Genomic DNA, 22216 nt, shown 5'->3' with positions numbered 1-22216 from the left:
TGGGTCCACATTCTTCCTCTTACAAGTAATTTTACTTGCAACTTTCCACCTCCAAGCAGATGGATCTATTCATCTTGCTGCTTAGGCAAGAGACTATGTAGGACTTTACAGTTCTGTAGGCTTCATGCAATCGGCGAGGATGAATGTCTCCCCTTCTATTGACTCAAATTCTAAATCGTTTATATTGCCTGAGTTTCTGAAAGGGAAAATATATGAAAAACAAGAATTCTGCAAAAATGCATTTGCATTTTATATATTACAGGAGAAGAATGCAGGCACAAACTTTGGATGCTAAATACATATTTATGGTATCTAGGTAGCCATCTGAATGAGGTCATCTTGCTGTGGTAGATGGGCATTTACAATTTGATCAAAATGTGCACTAAGAACCTCATGTTTATTTCAGATATTATATTATACATTAATATTGTAAAGTATAATAGACAAATATGTATGATAGTAGTATTAGTATTTAGTGTCTAAAAGGGTGCATCTGTATTCTGTATTATGTAAAATCAGCCTCTACATTTGACACATTTTTGTGTGTGGACTAAAGTTGCCTTTATTTTATATAATAGAAAAAACAATCCATAGTTACTTACTCATCACCAAGCAGCATCTTAGGAACCGGAATTGTATAAAGTGATCCGTCAAAGACTTCTAACAGGTCTTCACAATGTGCTCTAGAAAATAAAATAAATAAATATAACCTGTATTTGGGAAGTAAACATTATATGCAGTTAAATGTAATAAATGATATACTATGTATAATTTATATACTACAGAAGCTACAGAACTGCCATTTTGCCAAATTTATATTCTATACCAGTGGTTCCCAAACTTTCTCAGTTCAAGACACCCTTAGGGTCACCATTGTTTTTCCAAGGCACCTCTAAGCCAAAATAATTACCGGGTAGTCCCGTTTTTTAAGTAGTTGGGTCAAAATGACGTAAGATGTATTTAGACCCCTTCACCATCACATTGTGACCTTTCATCATATTACTGTGCCCCTTCACCATATCACTCTGTATCCCCTTCTTTGCCATCTCACACATTGTGTCCCCCTTTTTGCCATCTCACACACTGTGTCCCCCTCTTTGCCATCTCACTCTGTGTCCCCCTCTTTGCCATCTCACTCTGTGTCCCCCCCTTTGCCAGCTCACTCTGTGTCCCCCTCCCCTCCTTCAGCGTCTCTCTCTCTCTCTCTCTCTCTGTGTGTCCCCCTCCCCTCCTTCAGTGTCTCTCTGTCCCCCTCACCTTCTTCAGCATCTCTCTCTCTGCGTCCCCCTCCCCTCCTCCAGCATCTCTCTCTCTGTGTCTCCCTCCCCTTCTTCAGCAACTCTCCCTGTGTCCCCCTCCCCTCCTTCAGCGTCTCTCTCGCTGTGTACCCCACCACGCCTTCAGCGCCTCTCTCTGTGTCCCCCTCCCCTCCTTCAGCGTCTCTCTGTGCCCCCTTCCCCTCCTTCAGTGTCTCTCTCTCTGTGTCCCCCTCACCTCCTTCAGAGTCTCTTTTCTGCTGTCTTCTCTCTGCCGCTGCTGCTCCTCACTGACACTGCCGGACGGGATGACACGCTGGATATTAAAGTTATTCTCTTTTTTTTTTTCTCTTCCGAGGACGATCGCGGCACCCTTGTGACAGCACCGCGGCACCCAAGGGAGCCACAGCACACACTTTGGGAACCACCGGTCTATACCTAGATCTATGATTGGAATCATCAACTTATTCTGCTATATGGAGTGGTTTGATGTGACAAAACGAATTTGATAACACTGTAACCATTCTGTTCCTCGTTTCTCACATAATGTGGATTCTAGCAATTACTTTTTATAGCCCTTGCTTTTGTTCCCCAGCGCAAAAGATTACAGCTGCAGTGTTTAATTACATGTGAATAAGGGGACATTGTAGGTCATTGTAAATATGTATATTGTTTATTGTATATTGCTAATGTGGCAGTGAGGTGGTTATTCATTGTCCTTAAAGCGAAGCCACAGGTGTTATGGGTAGGGAACAGGTTGCAAGAAACTGGAGGGGGGAAACTAATTAGTGTCCATTGTTCTCACAGGACTAGTCCAGACAGGCCATCTAGCAGGAGAGGTTTGTGGGAGAACAGCTCATTTTCACTCCCCTCTCCAAACCCCCCTAGTCCAGCACTGACAAATGTTTAACAAGAAGATGCCCAGGGGTTTGCCAAGAGAAGGGAAAGCTCTGTGGAAATTAGACAGTAGATACAAGAAGCCACTCTATGGGGGGAGGGGGTGTTCAATCTGTTATTTGATTTCTGGAAGGAGCAAGGTCTGGTTTTGAGTTGTCGTTCTGAGTTGTCGTGATATGCAGCTGAGAGAGATCCATGGGTCATCAAGTCTGGACAGCCAGATGACTAACTCCTTAAACTACTGGGGTAAGGGACATATGATTTTGTAAACCTGCCTGGATTTGTGTACATACAAATCTAGTGATTGTATTTGTTAAAATAAATGTATTGTTTTACTTTCTAACTGCATTTACCTGAGTGACTGAGACCCTAGAAGGTACTGGGTAGACTTCCCTGGCATAGTAAGGCACCCATGGGCGGACAGTCAGCATTAAATGGACAGAATTGGGCCTGGAAACCCGGTATCTACACATTTGGGTAGGAATGGGAAATCCAGGCAGAGCAAAAATGGTAGTGGGAATTCAGCAGGTAACACTTAAGAATCTATTCTGCTGGAAAAATGTGCTGAATTCTGCAGTAAAATATGGAATAGAACTATATCACAAAACAGTTTCTATGTATTTGTTACATTTTAAATTAGCTGGTTTAAACCTCTATGACATGCCCTTTTTTCTAATCTAATCAAGCAAAACAATGGGTTATTTTGTAATATTGAAATAGATAGCTTTTTATTTGATGTCAGTCAGAGTTAGAGATGGGCGGGCTCGGTTCCCCGAGAACGGAACCCACCCGAACTTTGCCTATCCGAGTACCGAGCCGAGCAGGCTCGGTACTCTCCCGCCCGGTTGGAATCCAAATCGAGGCCGAACGTCATCGGATCTCGGGCTCGGTTCTCGCGATACTTGAAAATTATAAATACCTGCCTCCACAGCAATCCATCGCCAATTGACAGAGGGAGAGAGCAGGGTGTAGTCACAGGCTGATTAGAGCAGGGACAGAGAATACAATTCTGATTCCAATTCTGATAACAATCGATAGAGAAGAGAGGAGGATAGAGGAGTCTTTTTTTTTCTTCAATATTTGGCACTACAAGTGCTTTTGGGGTGTCTCCCATTCTTTTGCATTAATATTTCTGGCTGTCAAGTCATATTTGTCAGCAGTATCTAAAACAATTTGTAGCACTACAAGTGCATTGGGCTCATAATGGATTCTAAGCAGTCCACATATGAGCAGAATGAGCAACCAAGTTCTGTCACCAGTCCTGATGTTAGTGTTCCCAGTACGTCATCTGGGAAAGGCGATGTCAAACTACACAGTCTTTTGAAATCAGTCAAAAAAAACACACACACACCAAAAAAAATTTACCGTGTTGAAGCGCAAAAGAAGTGTAACTGAGGAAAAGTTAAGTGCCGATAAAAAAAAGATTGCCAACATGCCATTCTACACACGCAGTGGCAAAGAAAGAATGAGGCCTTGGCCTCTCTCTATTAGTGGCAAATCAAAAAATGTTAATGAGCCTTTTTCTTGTACGGACACTCGTGACCAAGCAAAACCAAGTAATTTGGAGTCTAAAAGTGGTTCACAAGTACTGTTACGCATGAAAGCCGAGCTGCAAGAAAACAGTAAGGCATTAGAGGATAATGTATGCTCTGAATCAGAAAGGACACCAATTCCTGGGGAGAGTCCATCCACCAGTGGTATGTCTAATCGTGAGCATTCTGTTAGCGACAGTGTACCCATAAAGAAGGTTCCTTTCAGCAGTTCTACTGATGTGTGCCTGAACAGCCCAAGTGTAGTCGGTGATACACCAATTGAGGATGCCACTTTTGAATTAGAAGAGGATGAGGGGGAGATTTATGTAGGCGACGAGGGCACTAATGATGATGTTGATTATGATGCAGACAGATACCAAATTGCCTTTCTCAATTTCTATTTATATTCTACACTCTGTAATGGCTGAATAGTTTACTATTTTACTCCTAGTGGAGAGGAGATCTGATGCAGACAGATACCAAACTGTCTTTCTCCATTTCTTTTTATATTCTACAGTCTATGCAGGCTGCTTTTTTTCTATTCAACTACAAGTGGAGGGTGCAATATACACCCAAAGACGATGGCTGCATTGCCAATAGGCAAAGATGAAGAGGAAGACAACCAGGTTTGTGTGGAGAATTAAGGACGGCCTACCAGGGATTAAACGGTTTTCTTCCTAATTTATTAGCTTTAGAATTACCTTACTTATCCAAGAAACAGGTGGAGCACTAAATTAGGTTATTTAATGCCCAAAAACATTGATTTTTAATCAAAATAGCAAAACAAAACCAAACAAAACCAAAATACGCAAGGGCGGTTTTGCAAAACCAAAACACGAAGGTAATCCAGATCCAAAACCAAAACACGGGGGTCAGTGAGGATCTCTAGTCAGAGTCACGTTCTATACACAGCGATTCTCGGCCTGATGGCACCAGCATTTTTATCACAGTGTAAAGCAGGGGTAGGCAACCTGCGGCTCTCCAGGTGTTGTGAAACTACAAGTCCCAGCAAGCTTTACCAGCAGATAACCAGCAGATAGGTGGCAAGGCATGCTGGGATTTGTAGTTTCACAACACCTGGAGAGCCGCAGGTTGCCTACCCCTGGTGTAAAGGATCAGTTGGATCCTCGCAGCCTGCTTGGCTTGTCACCACCCACAGGCGTGGAGAACAACGAGGCAGTAGGTGTACGGTGACCTCCACAAGGAAGTATAGACTCCATCTTCTGTCCCACAGGTCACGGTTCTCCAAGTAGGTACCAAGCGAGACCAGGGAGAGAATGCTAGGAAAGAGGATTTGCCGAGAAATGGTTGAAGTCCGGAGAACAGCTAGGTCCGGGAGCTGAGGAGTACGGGGTCTGGTCCACAGAAGGTAGGAAGTTCTGTAGACAAGAAGTGCATGGTGGTCCAGGTAAGCCGAGTAGCTCATGGTATGGATCACTGGAGTTGCAATAGACTGTGTTATAGGATCCTGGGACCCGCCATAATAATGATACAATACCTTTGATCTTATTAATAACCAATCTCGTTAATTATTGGGATATAATGCAATTTGCGTCTTTTTCGCTATTTTAGTCACGTCGAATAATACGCACCCGTGACATCTCAGATCTACTTTAGAGGCATTATTTCACTCAACCTTTTGAGGTTTCGCCTAATACCATGGCAACCCAAAAACAAGGTGTCCCAGTTGTCATGCTTGCGCATGACAACTAGAAATCCGTAGACTTACGCGATTCCTGTGTTTGACAAGGCTATATATATATATACATATATATATATATATATATATATATACATATATATATGTACACACATCTCGCCTAAATATTACACAAATATTTCACATTTATGTGTTAATCGCTAAATAAATACCAATCTATCATTTACCTCACTATAATGCATTATCTATATAAACATCCATTCATCCTATTGATTACAGTTATCTAAACATACAAAACAGGCATAAGGATACAAGTCTTTTACTTTACAACATAAATGCATACATACAATTACAGATAATACATTATAGATTAAACAGACAATGCTACAACTTCAGAAGTAAGTACATAATATCCTATTCTGTGGTGTGTGTGGGTGTGGGTGTGTGTGTGTGTATATATTTACTAATGTATATGCTGTAAGAGAAATGTATAGGAGTGAGTATGTCATCAGTATTGCTCATTCGTGTTGTGAGTGTATATAGAGACAGAGAATGAATGTGTGTTAAGGATGCATTGTGTATGCCATGTGCTCTTGAAAGATGGGGGGTTGGATTACAATATCCTATTCTGGTGTGTGTGTGTGTGTGTGTTTACTAGTATATATGCTGTAAGAGAAATGTATAGGAGTGAGTATTCATTGTTGTGAGTGTGTATAGAGACAGAGAATGTATGTGTGTTAAGGATGCATTGTGTATGCCATGTGCTCTTAAAAGATGGGGGGTTGTTAGAATTTGCAGGTAAAATAAACAGATATTTGTTTCAGTGGTAGATAAAGAAAGATTAAGAGAAAGAGAGAGAAAGATATAACATCAGAACATAGAGGGTAAACAAGATGAGGGGGATGGAAATTCATTGTAATGCAATTAGCAAACATTCCTGAAAGTATATGTGAAAAGGCTAAAGCTCCAGAGAGTTAAATATAAGAAGATGAAGGATTCATATAGTTAACAGATATTTGTTTCAGTGGTAGATAAAGAAAGATTAAGAGAAAGAGAGAGAAAGATATAACATCAGAAAAGGCTAAAGCTCCAGAGAGTTAATTCATATAGTTAAGAGTTACAGATATAGCTTACTGGTATGTCTCCAGGGTTCCAGGTGTGGGAGAGGTTCCAAGTATGTGTGTGTGTGGAGTGATGGAATGAGAGGGATATGTTTGTCTCAATGGCTTATAAACCTTTACCCATAATGCATTGCTTCAGATGGGAGGGCTTGACCTCTGCCACACCCCCGCAACTAGATACGGCCTGTATGACTCAAAGCCTTCTGTTTCCTATCTAGCACATGGTGCTAACAAAGAACTTACTGTGGAGCCATAACAGCAGTGAAATGCTAGTGTCCATTATGCGTGGCTCAAGCTCCGCCCACCGCGACTGCGTCATCAGTGGCGATATAGGAGCTCCTTCACATTCCCCCTGTTGTCGGTAACCCGACACTACAAGTTGGAAGGTTTACTCTATCTAAGTGTATTTTTTTTTTTTTTTACTATTATATACTCACTTCTGTATTAACAAAAAAGCATAACATAAGACAGTTTTTAAAGTAACATATAAAAACAAATCAACAATTTCAAAGGAAGTCCACAAGAACGGTTGGTAATCTTCAAAAGTCCATAATCAAAATCCTTGAGAAAGTCCATAAGTAGATATCATAGAAAAGAGTCCTTGAGTATTGTTTTTTTGTTTTGTTTAAAGTCCTGAAGCATTGGAATAAAATTTATTGTTAATAATTTCTCTATTCCAAAGTTAGCAGAGTCCTTTTTCAAGTTATTACAAAGTCTTTTCACAAGTTCTGTATATGAATTTTCAAGCGGAATGATGTTTGAAGGATAGTAAAGACTTTGAATGTTCTATTAGAGTCAAGTCCAGAAGGATAAGAATCCAGGAAGAGGGAGAGAGAGAGACCCCAATGATCACCAACTCTCACTTATCCCCTTCCTACCGACTATGGAGGAGATAAAAAAACCTCTATGCAATTGACGACATCCCAGGAAAAACCCCCTAAGAGATCCATAGTGGAAAAAGTATCCCCTCTCCCAAGGGATATTCTATAAAAATAGTTAATCTTGCACTGTTAATGGTGAAGTCCATGAAAAAAAATGAGAATCTTGTCATATCCGGTGGTGCATAACAAACATCTTCTATGTAGTTTGTTTAGTGACTAGTCCATAGATGAAATAGTCCATAACCCCCCTCCCTTAATAGTTCGACATTTGTTGTCTTCTAGTCCTTATACGTTCTTCTTCTTTGTAGAGCTTTACAGTGTATTTAAGTTCTTTAGTCATTGTTTTTATCTTTCTGTACACAACCAGTAGTGCAATATATAGGATTACTACCAGCAAAATGAGAACTATTATGGGATGTATGAGGATATTGAAAAATGATGTTGCTTTTGGACTGTAACCAAATAGGCTCTCCCACCACGATACTTTGGCATCTTCCTCTAAGGCGTGCAGGACCTTTATGATTTTGATGGCATCATGTTCCAGCTTGATGGTCGCTTGCTTCTCCGTCTCCTTGAGTTTTTCCAAGATGTCGTCCTCCTTCCCGAAGTCGAGCAGCCAGTTCTTGAGCTCTGTCCCGAAACCAAGTGGAATTTTCTGAAGCCTCACAGGAGTATCTGGGCGGATATCTAGTCGCTTCTCTGGGGTCACTGGTGTTCTTCCCATCTCGTCTGCTACATCGATACCTAGAGTGGGGATAAGAGTACAATATGCTCCTCGGAGAAGATTTCCTCTTTGGGTGCAGTTAGTAGCATAAACAGTATACGAGACATTTTGGAATTGATACCAGCACCAGTAACCTTGACCCAGATATTTTAAATTAGATGATGGCTTTGGACTAACATCCATCAAACATGATCCTTCAGTATCCCAGCACTGCTGCCTGAGTACTCTGTCATGATTCCCTTGACACAATATAGCGTCTTCTCGTCTCCAACATCCATCCGTGTCAAATAGATATGGATGTGACCCTTCATATGTTAACGTGTCAGATTGGAGACGTGGATGGAGTATTGTATCCCCTGGCATCGGAATACCCAAATTTACTGCAGTGTACCCCTTCCTTTCTCTACCAGAAACAGGAGCTAGAGAGGAGGCAGTACAGGTCAGATTCAGGCAACCATGCCACTGTGTGAGCCACCAGTTTGTATGATTCAACGCAAAGTCAGGGACAAATTGCTTTATCCTCTGTCTAAGGTTGAATGGATAGTGACCATTATGGAGAGATGACACTATGTGTTTTAGATTTTCTGAGAGTTCACTCTGAACCTGTGTGCATGCCAGAGCCAATTGAGCTCTATCTTGTTCTCCAATGAGACCCAACACCAACCCTCTAAACTTTTCCCGAAGGGCTACAGATAGAGAGGTAGTGGCATCTATATGAGCATGTTGTAAGTTCTCAAGGATGTGATTTACATCCAGTTGAGTCCTTATACCATCTCCCGTATGTTGTGCCAGGCTCCCAAGTTTATTCCTCAGAACCTCTAAATCCATAGTATTCAGTGTACCTATTCCCATTGCACCTCCTCCAAGAGCGGTCGCAATGGCATCTCGCTTCCCCCTATCTTTTTTAAGTCTCCAGTCATCTTTTCTTGTTTCTTGCCCGGATTCTACCCATCCTTTCAGCATATCTAGTTGATTCCTCACTAGTTCCTCACATCTGTGATCCCAACGATCTACTCTGAAATCCTCCACTGAAATTCTCCAAGTGTATAGCATAAATTTGACGTTGGTTATTATTGTCCATGGAGATGATAATTGGGGCGCTATCACATCTGCTATTTTATGGATAGGGATGTTACAGTCATCAAAATGTGGCCTGACTGGTTCTAAGACTTCTGTTTCATAGGGTATTCTGACTACAGTTACACATACTTGTCCTCTCCCTTTAAACGGATACCACTGGTCACTATCCCCTGGTTGTAAGGAGAGATATTTAACAGGTTTTGTTTTAGAGAGATAAGTCCACTGAGAGAATGTCCAACACCCTTCATCTGCTACCTCGCAGAATGGCCATTTAAAAGGTCCGTCAATGTTGATATCAAAGTTAATATCTCTGCCACTAGGGTCCTTCCAGTCAACAGACACATATCTGTTCCTGTACTCCTCAGTCATAGGGGTACCATCCATCCATACATCAATTATCGGAGTATCTATGCCATTACATACTATATCCCACCTCCAGGGGTTTAGATCTAACATAACCATTTGCTTATCTGGTTCCCAATGGGCATATGTAATAAAATAATATCCAGCAACTTCTGGTACACATTTATCTCTCATAATTGTTATCATAAAAGACCGTATAGATGGTGATCCCTCTACCCGGATGTACTTCTGATTTTTTGCATCTGTTTTAATTTTCAAAATGGCAGCTCTGTACAAGCCTTCCATGTCTACTGGCCCATGGTTGTTATTCCACATAGCTTGGCCTGTGTTACTACAGTTCAAGTTCATTATCATAACACTAGTTTGTAAATAATCTGTGGGAACGTGACCTTGGGCATATTTGGATTCTCTTGTGATTAGCAATTGGGAATCTCTCAACATGCAGTATCCCTTTATAGTACCTATAATTGGAATGGGTCTATCAAAATATGTTCGAACACGCAGACTATCCTGAGCATTAGATCCTATGAAGGTAGCCTTTAGAATATACCACCCATCATATTCTCCCCCTGTAGTATCCTCTGGGTCCAGTACTCCCTGCTTTGTACAAAGTACCTCTGTTATATTATATGGTGTTCTCTTAAAGCGTGGTAAATGAGGATTCTTTGATACCCACCTGACAGATTTAGTTGGCACTAAATCAATATCTTTATAATGGTTATATTCTTTAAGGCAGAGTGTATGTAGATCATGTTGATTGGCAGACACATTTTCTTTGGGGGTATAGTGTCGGACCTTATCCCCTGCATAACCATATCTCCAAAACCCATATAAATACCATTGACCAGCCACAAAGCTGTAATTAGAGTAGGGCTCTAGGATTTTCCCTTCCTTACATTCTACTACCAAAAGCTCTAGCTGGTTAGTAGAATTAGATTTTTGGGAATTTCTTATTTGTGTTGCATTTGACCAACCCCTGTCCTCCTCGTTATTCTGAGGAGTAGCAAAACCCACTAGTACCACACCTACCAGTATTACCAGTGTCTGTAATACTAGTTTGCTCAGATGGCAGTATACTGAGCACCTTTGAGCTCCCACGGAGGAATAAGATTTGTAATGGTGTCCTCTGGGTGCTGGTGTCACAGATCTTTCCTTGGGCTCCATGATCTGCTAAGAAAAAAGGCATGAGTCTAGTTCTTTTTCAATAAGGACAGGTTTTAATTTTCCTTACTAGAACCTTTAGAAAGATGTTTTTATTGTTCCACACTCCCCTGTAGTTCCCAACTTAATGAGCACACAAATGCTCTACTGGGTTGAGGAGACTCGAGTGATTTTTGCCTGGTCAATATGGACCCACAATACCTTGCGTCTCCGCTGAGAGTCTTTCTTGGTAGTCACAGGCCTCTGTACCTTCAGCATGGTATCACCCATTGTCTCGAGAACCTGATATGGTCCCTCCCAGTTTGCATCCCAAGGACCTGCCTTACGGAAAACTTTGACCATTACTAAATCTCCTACAAGGGGCATTGGGGTCTCCCCCTGTAGATAGGGTTTGTGCAGCCGTACTGCTGCATATGGCAGCAGTCCCTTCAGGTTATCTTGTACCTGTTGTAGGAACACATCTCTGGCAATTGCATCCTTAATGGGATTTGACAGCTGAGGCTCATTGGGGAAGCAAAGTGGCATTTTGCGACCTGTCATGAGCTCGAATGGAGTGATCCCTGTTGTGGATGCTTCCGTTGCCCTAATACCCATAAGTATTGCCGGTAAAGCTGTTACCCAAGAAGATCCCTTCTGTAACAATGCCTTGGCTAACCGGGTCTTGATGGTCCGGTTCATGCGCTCTACTATCCCTGCTGACTGGGGATGATAAGGAACATGAAATCGTTGCTTTATGTCCAGTAGTTCACAAAGTGCTTTCATGACCTTGCCAGTAAAATGGGTTCCACGATCAGATTCTATGATCCTGGGGATTCCCCAACGTGACAAAATTTGCTCCCATAGGACCCGTGCTGTAGTGGTAGCTGAGTCATTCACTGTTGGAATGGCTTCTACCCACTTCGAGAACACATCAACAACTACCAAGGCATAGCGACAATTGCGACTGCCTGCTGGTAGTGGTCCTATGAAATCAATTTGTAAGGCTGCCCATGGCCCCTCTGCTGGAGGCACACGCTGTAATGCTGGCTTGAGAGCTGGTGCTCTAGGGTTGATTTGGGCACATACAAGACATTGTTGAGTAACACACTCTACTGTTTTGGACATTCCTGGCCAGTATAATTTACTCTTTAGTAGAGACAACAGTTTATCCCGACCAGGGTGCCCCAGGAGCTGGTGATTGAGCTGTGTCAGCTCCTCTTGGAGATGTGAAGGGACTACTGGGAGTGGATTTAAATTTTCTCCTGATACATGGCACAAGATACCCTGTCTGATCGACCAGGGATCCTGTGGTGAATTTCTGAGTGTCATAAGAAGAGGGTCTTTCGCCTGTTCCTCTTCAAATGACACCGGTCCTTCTTTGAGGACTTTCCTGCGTACAGCCACCTGGAATGAGGGCAAAAATGCAGCATCTGGATCACAAAAGATACCAGATATTGCAGCCATTTTTGCTGCTTCATCCGCTGCATTGTTTCCTAGGATTAAGGGGTTGTTCCCTTTCTAGAGTGCAGGCACTTTGATGATTGCAGCCTCATCAGGATGTGACTTTCCCCATTCCCAAAGTTCTTTTAAAACTGAAACGTGCGCCAGAGGTTTATTCTGGCTGTCCACGAATCCACGTTTTTGCCAGGTCTCTAAGTGTGATGTTAGAGATCGCACTACATACGAACTGTCACTGTATATAGTGCGCCGCCCTGGGGGCTGGAGAAAAAGTGCTTCTTTCACAGCCTCTAACTCAGCGCGCTGTGCGGACAGGTGACCTGGAAGTTTAACCAGGCTCTGGGTCCCAGTGGTCTCATCCAAGACCGCATAACCTGTCGCATATGTCCCATCCACTAGAGAGCGTGACCCATCAACAAAGATGATTCTGTCATCAGGGTGCGCTATCTGCCTGAAGAAAGGTGTTGTAAGGGAATGTGTCAATAGACCGCAATCATGCTCTGTTCCAGTTGTGTTTAACAATTGAGACAGAACATACTTAGCCTTGTGACAGATTTTGATGTTCCGTCCACTAAGGTCCATTATCCATCTCCCAAACCTCTGCTGAGAGACTCCAGGAAGTGTATCCCGGAGTAGAAGAGTTAATGGAGAGTGAGGTGTCTGCACAGTAAGTGGTCTAAACCCTACAATATGCTCTGTCACTTTGACAGCATAATGTATGGCTGCCAGCTGTTTTGCACACTCATCAAAACCCCTTTCAACTGGTGAAAGAAGTCTTGAGAAGTATCCTAGTGGTCTAGTTGTTATACCCACCTCTTGCAGGAGAGCCGCTGATATGGACTCTGATCCAGCATGCGCTTGGATGGCCAGATTGCCATCTGGGTGGGGGGTGGCTAGTACCGGGGCAGAGGAGAGGTCTCTTTTTAGTGTTGTAAAGGCCTTCTCCTGTGTTTCCGCCCAACCTTTCAGTGAGGGTTTTTCCCCTCTGAGTAATTCATAGAGAGCTTTTGCCTTGGTAGCAAAGTCCTCTATGAATTCCCTCATGAAATTTGCAACCCCCAGGAACTTACGTAAGTCCTGCAGGGTGCCAGGCCTGGGTAATTTAACCATTGCTTCCACGCGGGCGGCCATGATACCCTTTGTTCCATGAGCAATCTTAACCCCTAGAAATATCACCTCTGACCTAGCCAGGTTTGCCTTGTGAGGACTCAGCTTCAGTCCTGCACGTGACAGGAGGCCTAACAATTCCTGTAAGAGGGCTAAGTGCTCCTCCATGGTCTCTGTATGGAGGAGTAGGTCGTCAACATACTGTAACAGGCATTCTGGGCGCGAGAAAACACTCAGCACTTTTGCCAATGCCTGATGAAAGTAAGTTGGGCTACTGTGAAAACCCTGGGGCAAAACGCAGAACATGTATTGCGTGTCACGTACAGTGAACGCAAACTTGTACTGGCAACTTTCTGTTAAGGGTATAGAGAAAAATCCGTTTGCCACATCAATGGTTGAGAATACCTGGCTTTTACCATTTATCCTTGCCATTATGTCTGGGGTTTCTGCAACTACCTGCGCTGACATGGGGGTGTATTTGTTCAGAACCCTGAGATCGATTGTGAGTCTCCAGGTGTTCGTCTCCTTCTTCCTAACAGGCCATAAGGGATTGTTGCACTTTGAATTTCCCTTTATGACCACCCCCCTTGACTGTAGGTCAGTTACAGCTTCCACTACAGAGTCCATGGCTTCAGGAGGGAAGCGATATTGACGCTGAGGTGGTGGGTCCGGCCCTTGTATGTCCACCTCAACATCAACCATCCTTCCACAGTCATTTTTCCCTTGTGCCCATAATTCCGGATACCTGTACACAATAGGTTCAAGGTCTGTGTTGTGTGAGACCTCTGGCCATTTATGCACAAGTCCATTGTCATTCCTGTCATTTGCATGTATGAGTGGACCCAGATCATGTCGCTGTATCACACAGATCCTTGATTTTCTGGGACCTTTCCATACCATACAATTTGCTAGATCCAATATCCAGCCCTGTTTTGTCATTACATCAGTTCCGATAATGTTATCGGATCCTGAGTAGTACCACATTGGGATTTTTAAAGAGAAATCATTGATTTCTACAATCACTTTATCAATCCTGTGGGCTGTCACCCCCCCTTGTTGGTGATCAAATCCGATCACAACACACTGAGGGCTATCTGGATTCAAATCATGCTCCACATTGGTGATGGAGATTTCAGCTCCAGTGTCAAGCATGATTTTTACCCAAATATTTTTTATTTTAGCCATGATGTGGGGTCTCCCAGAAGGATCCAATACCAGGCTACATAGCGGAATTAGTTCCTTTGGGACCCCTGACCTTCAGTCTGTCTGCACCAGATTTGCTACTGGAACCTCTACTGCACAGACTGAAACCTCTTTATTTTGTGATGTTACCTGTGAAGCAGACGGTTTATCTGCTTGCACATTTACAGCTGCTACACACTTCAGTGGTTGTGCAACTGATGGACCTTTTGTCCTTGTACAATTACTATATTTCTTTTGGAAACCGTTTGTGTTTCCAGATGTGTAACGAGATTGTTTAGGACAGTTTCTTCTACTATGTCCTTTCTGTCTGCACTTGTAGCAGACTAGATCTTCATCCTCTGCTGGTGGAGCAGATGGCTGAACATCTTTAGGGCGATGTTCAGGATAAGTCTGGCGGCGATCACGCGTTACGCCACCAGATATACCCTGTTCCCTAATTTGTACAGATTTCTTGGATCTCAAAGTTTCCTGTCTGAATTCCTCAATAATTCTAGCTGCACCTGCAAGTGTAGTTTCCCTTTGAGCATTTGTTCGCAGATTGACATTTGTGTATGTAAATTTTTCCACAAATGCGCGAATCATGCCCGGTGGAATATGGGGTCTATGGTCGTTAGTTACAGTCCTATACATAGCTTCAAACCGACCACATAAAGCTAAAGGTTCATGGTGTATTGTAGGTTTGAAACTATCTAAGATATTGGGAGTTACCTCCCTATGCCCTGTTGTCAGTAACATAAGGGCAGCTATTCTTTCCTTTTTGTCATGGTAGCGACCATTCCCGGGGGCTGAGTCCCCAGTGGTCTCATACCTTTGACTAAGGTAAGTGGGTAGCCACAACTTGAAGAGATCCATGCGATCTTCTGGGGCCACACTTAGTTGAGTGCAATGGCCCTCAAAAATATCGCATGAGGTAAAAGGGTCTAAACTGCTATCATATTGAGGAAATTCTCTTTTGAGTTCCAAGAGGATTTTTGTTCTCTTTATATCATTACCTGTAAAAGGTTGATTGAAAGAGATCAAATCCTTTCTACCATTGTTGCTTGGCCCTAAGACAGGAGTGGAATCTATAACATCCCATCCACTCTTCTGGTCTTGTGCCCGTGCACCAACAGTATTTCCCACCGGTGTTGGGGTGTACTCCAGTGTGCGTAACACTGGGTAAATGCCAGGGGATCTTACATCCTGCGTATCAAGTAGTGGTGCAGTGAGATCCAAGCCAGATAAGTCTGCTTGATACCCAGCTGAACTACCACTTTCCCTATTAAAAACACAAATTTGTTTTGTGGGTATTAACTCTGTAGAGTCCACCCGAGGGTTACTTTTAGATAGCTCTTTTATCGAATTTAAAAGATCAGTTATCAAACCCTGCATATTCATGATCATTTGGGCTCTACTTTCTAAGTCCTGCTGTAATTGTGCCCTATGGTCTTCAGTAGAAGCCATCCGATCATCTGCAGTATTAAGGTCAACGCATAGCTCAGCGATTTCCTTATCTTTATCAGTACAATTTTTACAGCTATCTTCCTGATTAATTACATTTACTTTCTTAGTCAACATACCTCTAGCTATCATTTCTGCATGCTCCGGTCTCCAAATTGTGTCCTCAAAAACCTGGACTAATTTAACCAACATTTGGAACCTTTTATGGGTTTTCCTAAACACACTTTGTTTATTAATAGACAATTTGTCATGACTGTACACCTGCTCTAGCAGTTGTGCCCATAAATTTTCTGCAGATGTATAACTAGCTGGTATGACAGGATTAAACATACTACCTTCTGCAAGTTTAGTGATATTAATGAAATCCATAGCTACCTGTTTGATGATCTTAACGACTGATTTAACGACCTGTGTAAATACTTCCTTGTTTGTTGCGTGGGAATGAAGTCAATTGGTTCGTCTTGTAGACCTGAATTCACCCAGCCAAAAGAGCGACTAATGGCTGTACGGGGTGACCAGTGCGCGCCGTCTACTCAGAATTCCAAAGCGTCGCCGAAGCACGTACCCGCTAGACAACTTTCAAAGACGAGTTTCTGATGGAAATATGAGGTTGAGGTGCCTTTAATGGTTCTGTGCTATTCAGGGTCAGTGTGATGTTACCCTGAAATAGAGAACAAAATAACCGAGTATCGTATTCTACATAAGATAAACACAGCCATTTAAGAAAAAATATTGCATTTACCCAAAAATTCTCAAGTTAGTTCACAATCAAACCTACTTTTGTACAACACTAAATCGCTAGTCCACCTAGAGAAAAAAAAAATGTTAACATTAAATAGGCAGATTGGCCCTATTTTCCCTTGAGGAGATAATTCAGTCATTAAAGATCATTTGTTTCATCATTATGAAAAATGTAAAAATAAAATAAAATACAGAAATAAGAATAGGTTTGCTGCAATAAATTATGGGTCTTCTTGGCCATTGAAGATCATAATTAATACAGTTTGAGCTAGCTCGCCATTGTTATAGGATCCTGGGACCCGCCATAATAATGATACAATACCTTTGATCTTATTAATAACCAATCTCGTTAATTATTGGGATATAATGCAATTTGCGTCTTTTTCGCTATTTTAGTCACGTCGAATAATACGCACCCGTGACATCTCAGATCTACTTTAGAGGCATTATTTCACTCAACCTTTTGAGGTTTCGCCTAATACCATGGCAACCCAAAAACAAGGTGTCCCAGTTGTCATGCTTGCGCATGACAACTAGAAATCCGTAGACTTACGCGATTCCTGTGTTTGACAAGGCTATATATATATACATATATATATATATATATATATATATACATATATATATGTACACACATCTCGCCTAAATATTACACAAATATTTCACATTTATGTGTTAATCGCTAAATAAATACCAATCTATCATTTACCTCACTATAATGCATTATCTATATAAACATCCATTCATCCTATTGATTACAGTTATCTAAACATACAAAACAGGCATAAGGATACAAGTCTTTTACTTTACAACATAAATGCATACATACAATTACAGATAATACATTATAGATTAAACAGACAATGCTACAACTTCAGAAGTAAGTACATAATATCCTATTCTGTGGTGTGTGTGGGTGTGTGTGTGTGTATATATTTACTAATGTATATGCTGTAAGAGAAATGTATAGGAGTGAGTATGTCATCAGTATTGCTCATTCGTGTTGTGAGTGTATATAGAGACAGAGAATGAATGTGTGTTAAGGATGCATTGTGTATGCCATGTGCTCTTGAAAGATGGGGGGTTGGATTACAATATCCTATTCTGGTGTGTGTGTGTGTGTGTTTACTAGTATATATGCTGTAAGAGAAATGTATAGGAGTGAGTATTCATTGTTGTGAGTGTGTATAGAGACAGAGAATGTATGTGTGTTAAGGATGCATTGTGTATGCCATGTGCTCTTAAAAGATGGGGGGTTGTTAGAATTTGCAGGTAAAATAAACAGATATTTGTTTCAGTGGTAGATAAAGAAAGATTAAGAGAAAGAGAGAGAAAGATATAACATCAGAACATAGAGGGTAAACAAGATGAGGGGGATGGAAATTCATTGTAATGCAATTAGCAAACATTCCTGAAAGTATATGTGAAAAGGCTAAAGCTCCAGAGAGTTAAATATAAGAAGATGAAGGATTCATATAGTTAACAGATATTTGTTTCAGTGGTAGATAAAGAAAGATTAAGAGAAAGAGAGAGAAAGATATAACATCAGAAAAGGCTAAAGCTCCAGAGAGTTAATTCATATAGTTAAGAGTTACAGATATAGCTTACTGGTATGTCTCCAGGGTTCCAGGTGTGGGAGAGGTTCCAAGTATGTGTGTGTGTGGAGTGATGGAATGAGAGGGATATGTTTGTCTCAATGGCTTATAAACCTTTACCCATAATGCATTGCTTCAGATGGGAGGGCTTGACCTCTGCCACACCCCCGCAACTAGATACGGCCTGTATGACTCAAAGCCTTCTGTTTCCTATCTAGCACATGGTGCTAACAAAGAACTTACTGTGGAGCCATAACAGCAGTGAAATGCTAGTGTCCATTATGCGTGGCTCAAGCTCCGCCCACCGCGACTGCGTCATCAGTGGCGATATAGGAGCTCCTTCACAGACTGCATGCAGGAGTACACCATAGTCCAGATAAGCTATGAAGCTCAGGGTCTGGGTGGCTAGAGTTCCAACAGTCTGCAGGCAAGAAATACAGGAGCCTATGAAAGTCACATCCACACAGGCAGAGAGAGGCTGACATTCATTAATCAATATGTACGATAAAATTAATAAAAAGGGATGGTTATGGGCATTTGTATTACAGGGAGGAGGGGTTTGGTCTGTTTGCCCCCACAGCTGCTGAGAGACAGAGTAGGCAGCAATCAAGGAAGCAAGAAGTTTAAGGTAAGAGGTCCCTGTCTTTACAGTTTGTTTGTCTTTGTGTGTTTTGATCTTGTTCCTTGCAGGGTGTTGCTGATCGGTGTGTATGGATAGGTGGACCCGAGAATGGCAAGACAGTGAGAAACCCATACAAGAACAACTGATGCAAGACTTCAAGGATAATTGATTCACCACCATGTGGACCCCTTTTGCGGATACCCAGTGTATGCCTCGTGATCAGGTAAGGTCTGTGCATGTTGTTGCTTTCCACACTCATTGCATGTGTGGTAAGGAATTTAGATTGCAAGCTCCAATGGGGCAGAGAATGTGAATGATTACATATTCTCTGTACAGTGCTGCTGTTTATTGGCTTTATAAATGATAATAAGCAGTAAATAAATATACTGGTATGAACTACTGCATATTGATTACTATTGTCTAAGAAGCAAAGTGATTATTATTTTAATGCAAGAAAATATCTTTGCCACCATGGTGCTAAATTTTAGTTAAAAATCAGAGCTCCTACAGTATAGATCAGACAAACCTACCTTAATGTTGTCATTCAGAATGTTAGAGGAAATATTCTTTTACTTTTCTCTAGCATTTAAATTGGCAAAAATACTTATCTGTGCAATTGAGAACCTTAACTCTTGACTGATATATATATATATATATATATATATATATATATATATAGAGTTTATAGCATAAATGTAAAACATAAGAACATATCAGAGGTGACAAAAACATTTTATTAGTGTACATTACCTCTGGGTATTTGAATAAGGATCTTTACTAGTCACCGGGGACATTGAGCTACAGCAGAGAGGAAAGTGGGACATAATCACTGTCATTAGGCCTCTCTGCACATCTGTCTAAGAATAGATCAGCTTGTCTAGCTTTCCGTTACACTGCCTGTGCTTGAAATTACAATTCATTTAAAGTGGAACTAAAAAATAAAACAGACGTTTAACACATATAATTAACAATATTTCTCACCATTTGCTACCTCCTGGTAAAGTATGCAGGCTATTGGCTATTTTAAGTGTGTACTTTAATGCACAATTTTTCCTCTTGGACAGGGGCCCCCATAGCATGAACTACTATGGCTTTAGTTACACACTTGCATTACACCCATGTGATACTTGCCTAAGCAAAGAAAGATACACATTCAGCTATTACAATTAAATAAGAAGAGCATTTTAAAAAAGGCCTGAGTGGTAGCAATCTAAATTAGCAAGTTTTAAGATACTTTATATATGTTAAAGGTAGCCCTAAGTTGCCCCAAGGGTGGTTTTAGTGTAAGTCTTAGATGCAACTCTTTGTATTCTACCTCATACTTGCCATCTTATGGCAAGTTTGATCCAGGAGCCTGCCGGGGAAGGTGGGCGTGCAGGCGAGTCATTTTGGCTCCACCCTTGTGATGTAATGACGCAAAACACGTCATTTTACAACGGGGACAGGGCCAAACGCCGCGATTCCCGGTGAGCATTTTGAACCCAATTCTGCCCACTTCACTAGGAAGTGGGCAGATCAGGGAGATTGTTACACTCTCCCAGGAGTCTCATGCGAAATGCAGGAGTCTCCCTGACATTGCGGGAGAGTTGGCAAGTATGATCTACCTGGCAATAGCTCAATCTTTCGGAGAAAAGGAGGGTTTGTGCCTTGGCAAAGAGTTCTCAATTTGTGAAGTTCTACTTTAAAATGTTACATTTTATGACACTGATGGACTGTAAAGGTTATTTACAAAAGTGGCAAATGTGGGAGCGCAAAAGTTTTCTATTTGCACAAATGTGTCTATCGCATTAATAGGTGCACACTCACATCCTGGCTTTGGGGACGGCCCATGGAAAATCAAAGCAGGATTGTGGAAATGCATGTTACAAAGAGTAAAACTGTACATTCAAGGTCCATCTTATTATAACAAAATTGTATTTTACTGAAAGAAAAGATAGTCTAAAGAAATAAAGACTTTGTAAAAACTGTATCTATCTCCATCCTAAAAATCCCTTTACCGCCCATCAAAATAATGATATCCATTCACTGTGACATTGCTACATTTAACATGTGTCCAAGAATATCATATGGAATGATTGTGGTCTCAAACCTACCACAAATGGCACCATCACTCCAATTGTTTGTCTTCTCCCAGCCCTATCCCCACTTACTCCCAGCATAAGGATCTGTGCACATTTAGGTGGTTTGCAGTATGTGCAGTTGTGATATACCTCCAAGGAATGAAAATGCTTCCTAAATGTTATGAATCCCAGTGCATTCACGAAGAGCAACAGTAGTGTAAGGCAAAGTGTCTTTATTCAGGTAAATATATTAACAAAGATAAGTCAAATCCACAGATAACAGGTTCCAAATGAGACTGTATAGTAAAATGGCAGTTTTACCCCAAGTATAATAAGTTTTACCCCAGTCCAGAAGGCACAAGGCTGTCCAGGAAAGCAGACAGAGTCCAGGGATAAAGCAGTGATCAGACAAACAAATCCAAATAGCCAGGCAGAGATCAAGCAAATAAGCGAGGTCCGGAAGTCTGTCCAAAAGATCAGAACAACAGGCAGAATAGCGTGGTCCACGGTACAGGCAAATCATTCAGGGTCTCAGGCAAGCAGGCAAGGTCCCAGGTACAGGCAGGGGTCATACACAGAAGTTCAGTCCAGCAGGTATATATCAAATAGCACAGGAGCAGGTTAGCAGCAGCCAGGAACAAACAGATGAACTGCACAGAGCACAGCTAGAGGCAGGTACTTAAAGCAGTGCAACAGGTGCAGTTCTAATCAGGCATAATGAAAGGAGATTAACTCCTTCAGGCACGTAGAAGAGTTCAGGAACAGAACAGCAGCACCTCTGGTGGTATGAGGCACTGCTGCTAGGTACAAACAGTAGACAGAGTTGTAACACTAAACTAATATTTTTATTATATATTGAATTCACAACATTGCACAGGGTAATTAACATATTGCAATGGTGAGAAAGCAAATTTGCCTCTTGGCACATAATGCTAACTATTACAGTATTTTGCACTGATTGCCTCAGTGCAGATACAGGATGAATTACAATGTTCATTTTCAAAGAGCACAATGGCCATAGCACAGGGTGTCCCATTCTGGAGGTGCCATGCTCCTTCATTTGTGCAAATGCACTTAAAGTTCCACCAAAGTGCATAGATTTATGGAGCAAGATGACAGTGTTTGCAGCGGATGAGAACTATGGCAGAAATTGGGTTTCTTCTTATTCTTTTAATGGGACACATTTTGCGCCTTTGAGTTCTTCTTTCTAGAAAGCATCAGGCACATAACTGTGCTTTTTATAGTAAAGTCCCGAAGTCCCCTCACATTCATGATTATTTTATTTATATCCTGAAAATAGTGTAGACTTAAGCAGTAAGTTATGAGAAAAAAGTAA

The 22216-nt window shown here is 41.6% G+C and overlaps 1 long non-coding RNA gene across 2 annotated transcripts; it reads right to left on the bottom strand.

The window, feature by feature from the left end:
• Positions 1–10075: 10075 nt before the first annotated feature.
• Positions 10076–18537, bottom strand: LOC142104985 (uncharacterized). Of its 2 annotated transcripts, none has more exons than XR_012679677.1 (3): positions 18212–18537; positions 16238–16523; positions 10076–10684 (listed from the first exon to the last, which is right to left on the bottom strand). It is a non-coding gene; the product is annotated as an uncharacterized LOC142104985 (long non-coding RNA). The 2 variants fall into 2 exon arrangements; XR_012679678.1 differs by having other exon boundaries at positions 16238–16455.
• Positions 18538–22216: the final 3679 nt, after the last annotated feature.

Source organism: Mixophyes fleayi, chromosome 1, assembly GCF_038048845.1.
Source record: "Mixophyes fleayi isolate aMixFle1 chromosome 1, aMixFle1.hap1, whole genome shotgun sequence".
In the NCBI taxonomy this organism is placed as follows: domain Eukaryota; kingdom Metazoa; phylum Chordata; class Amphibia; order Anura; family Limnodynastidae; genus Mixophyes; species Mixophyes fleayi.
Note: the sequence above shows the minus strand (reverse complement) of the source record. Positions and strands in the feature narration are given on the sequence as shown.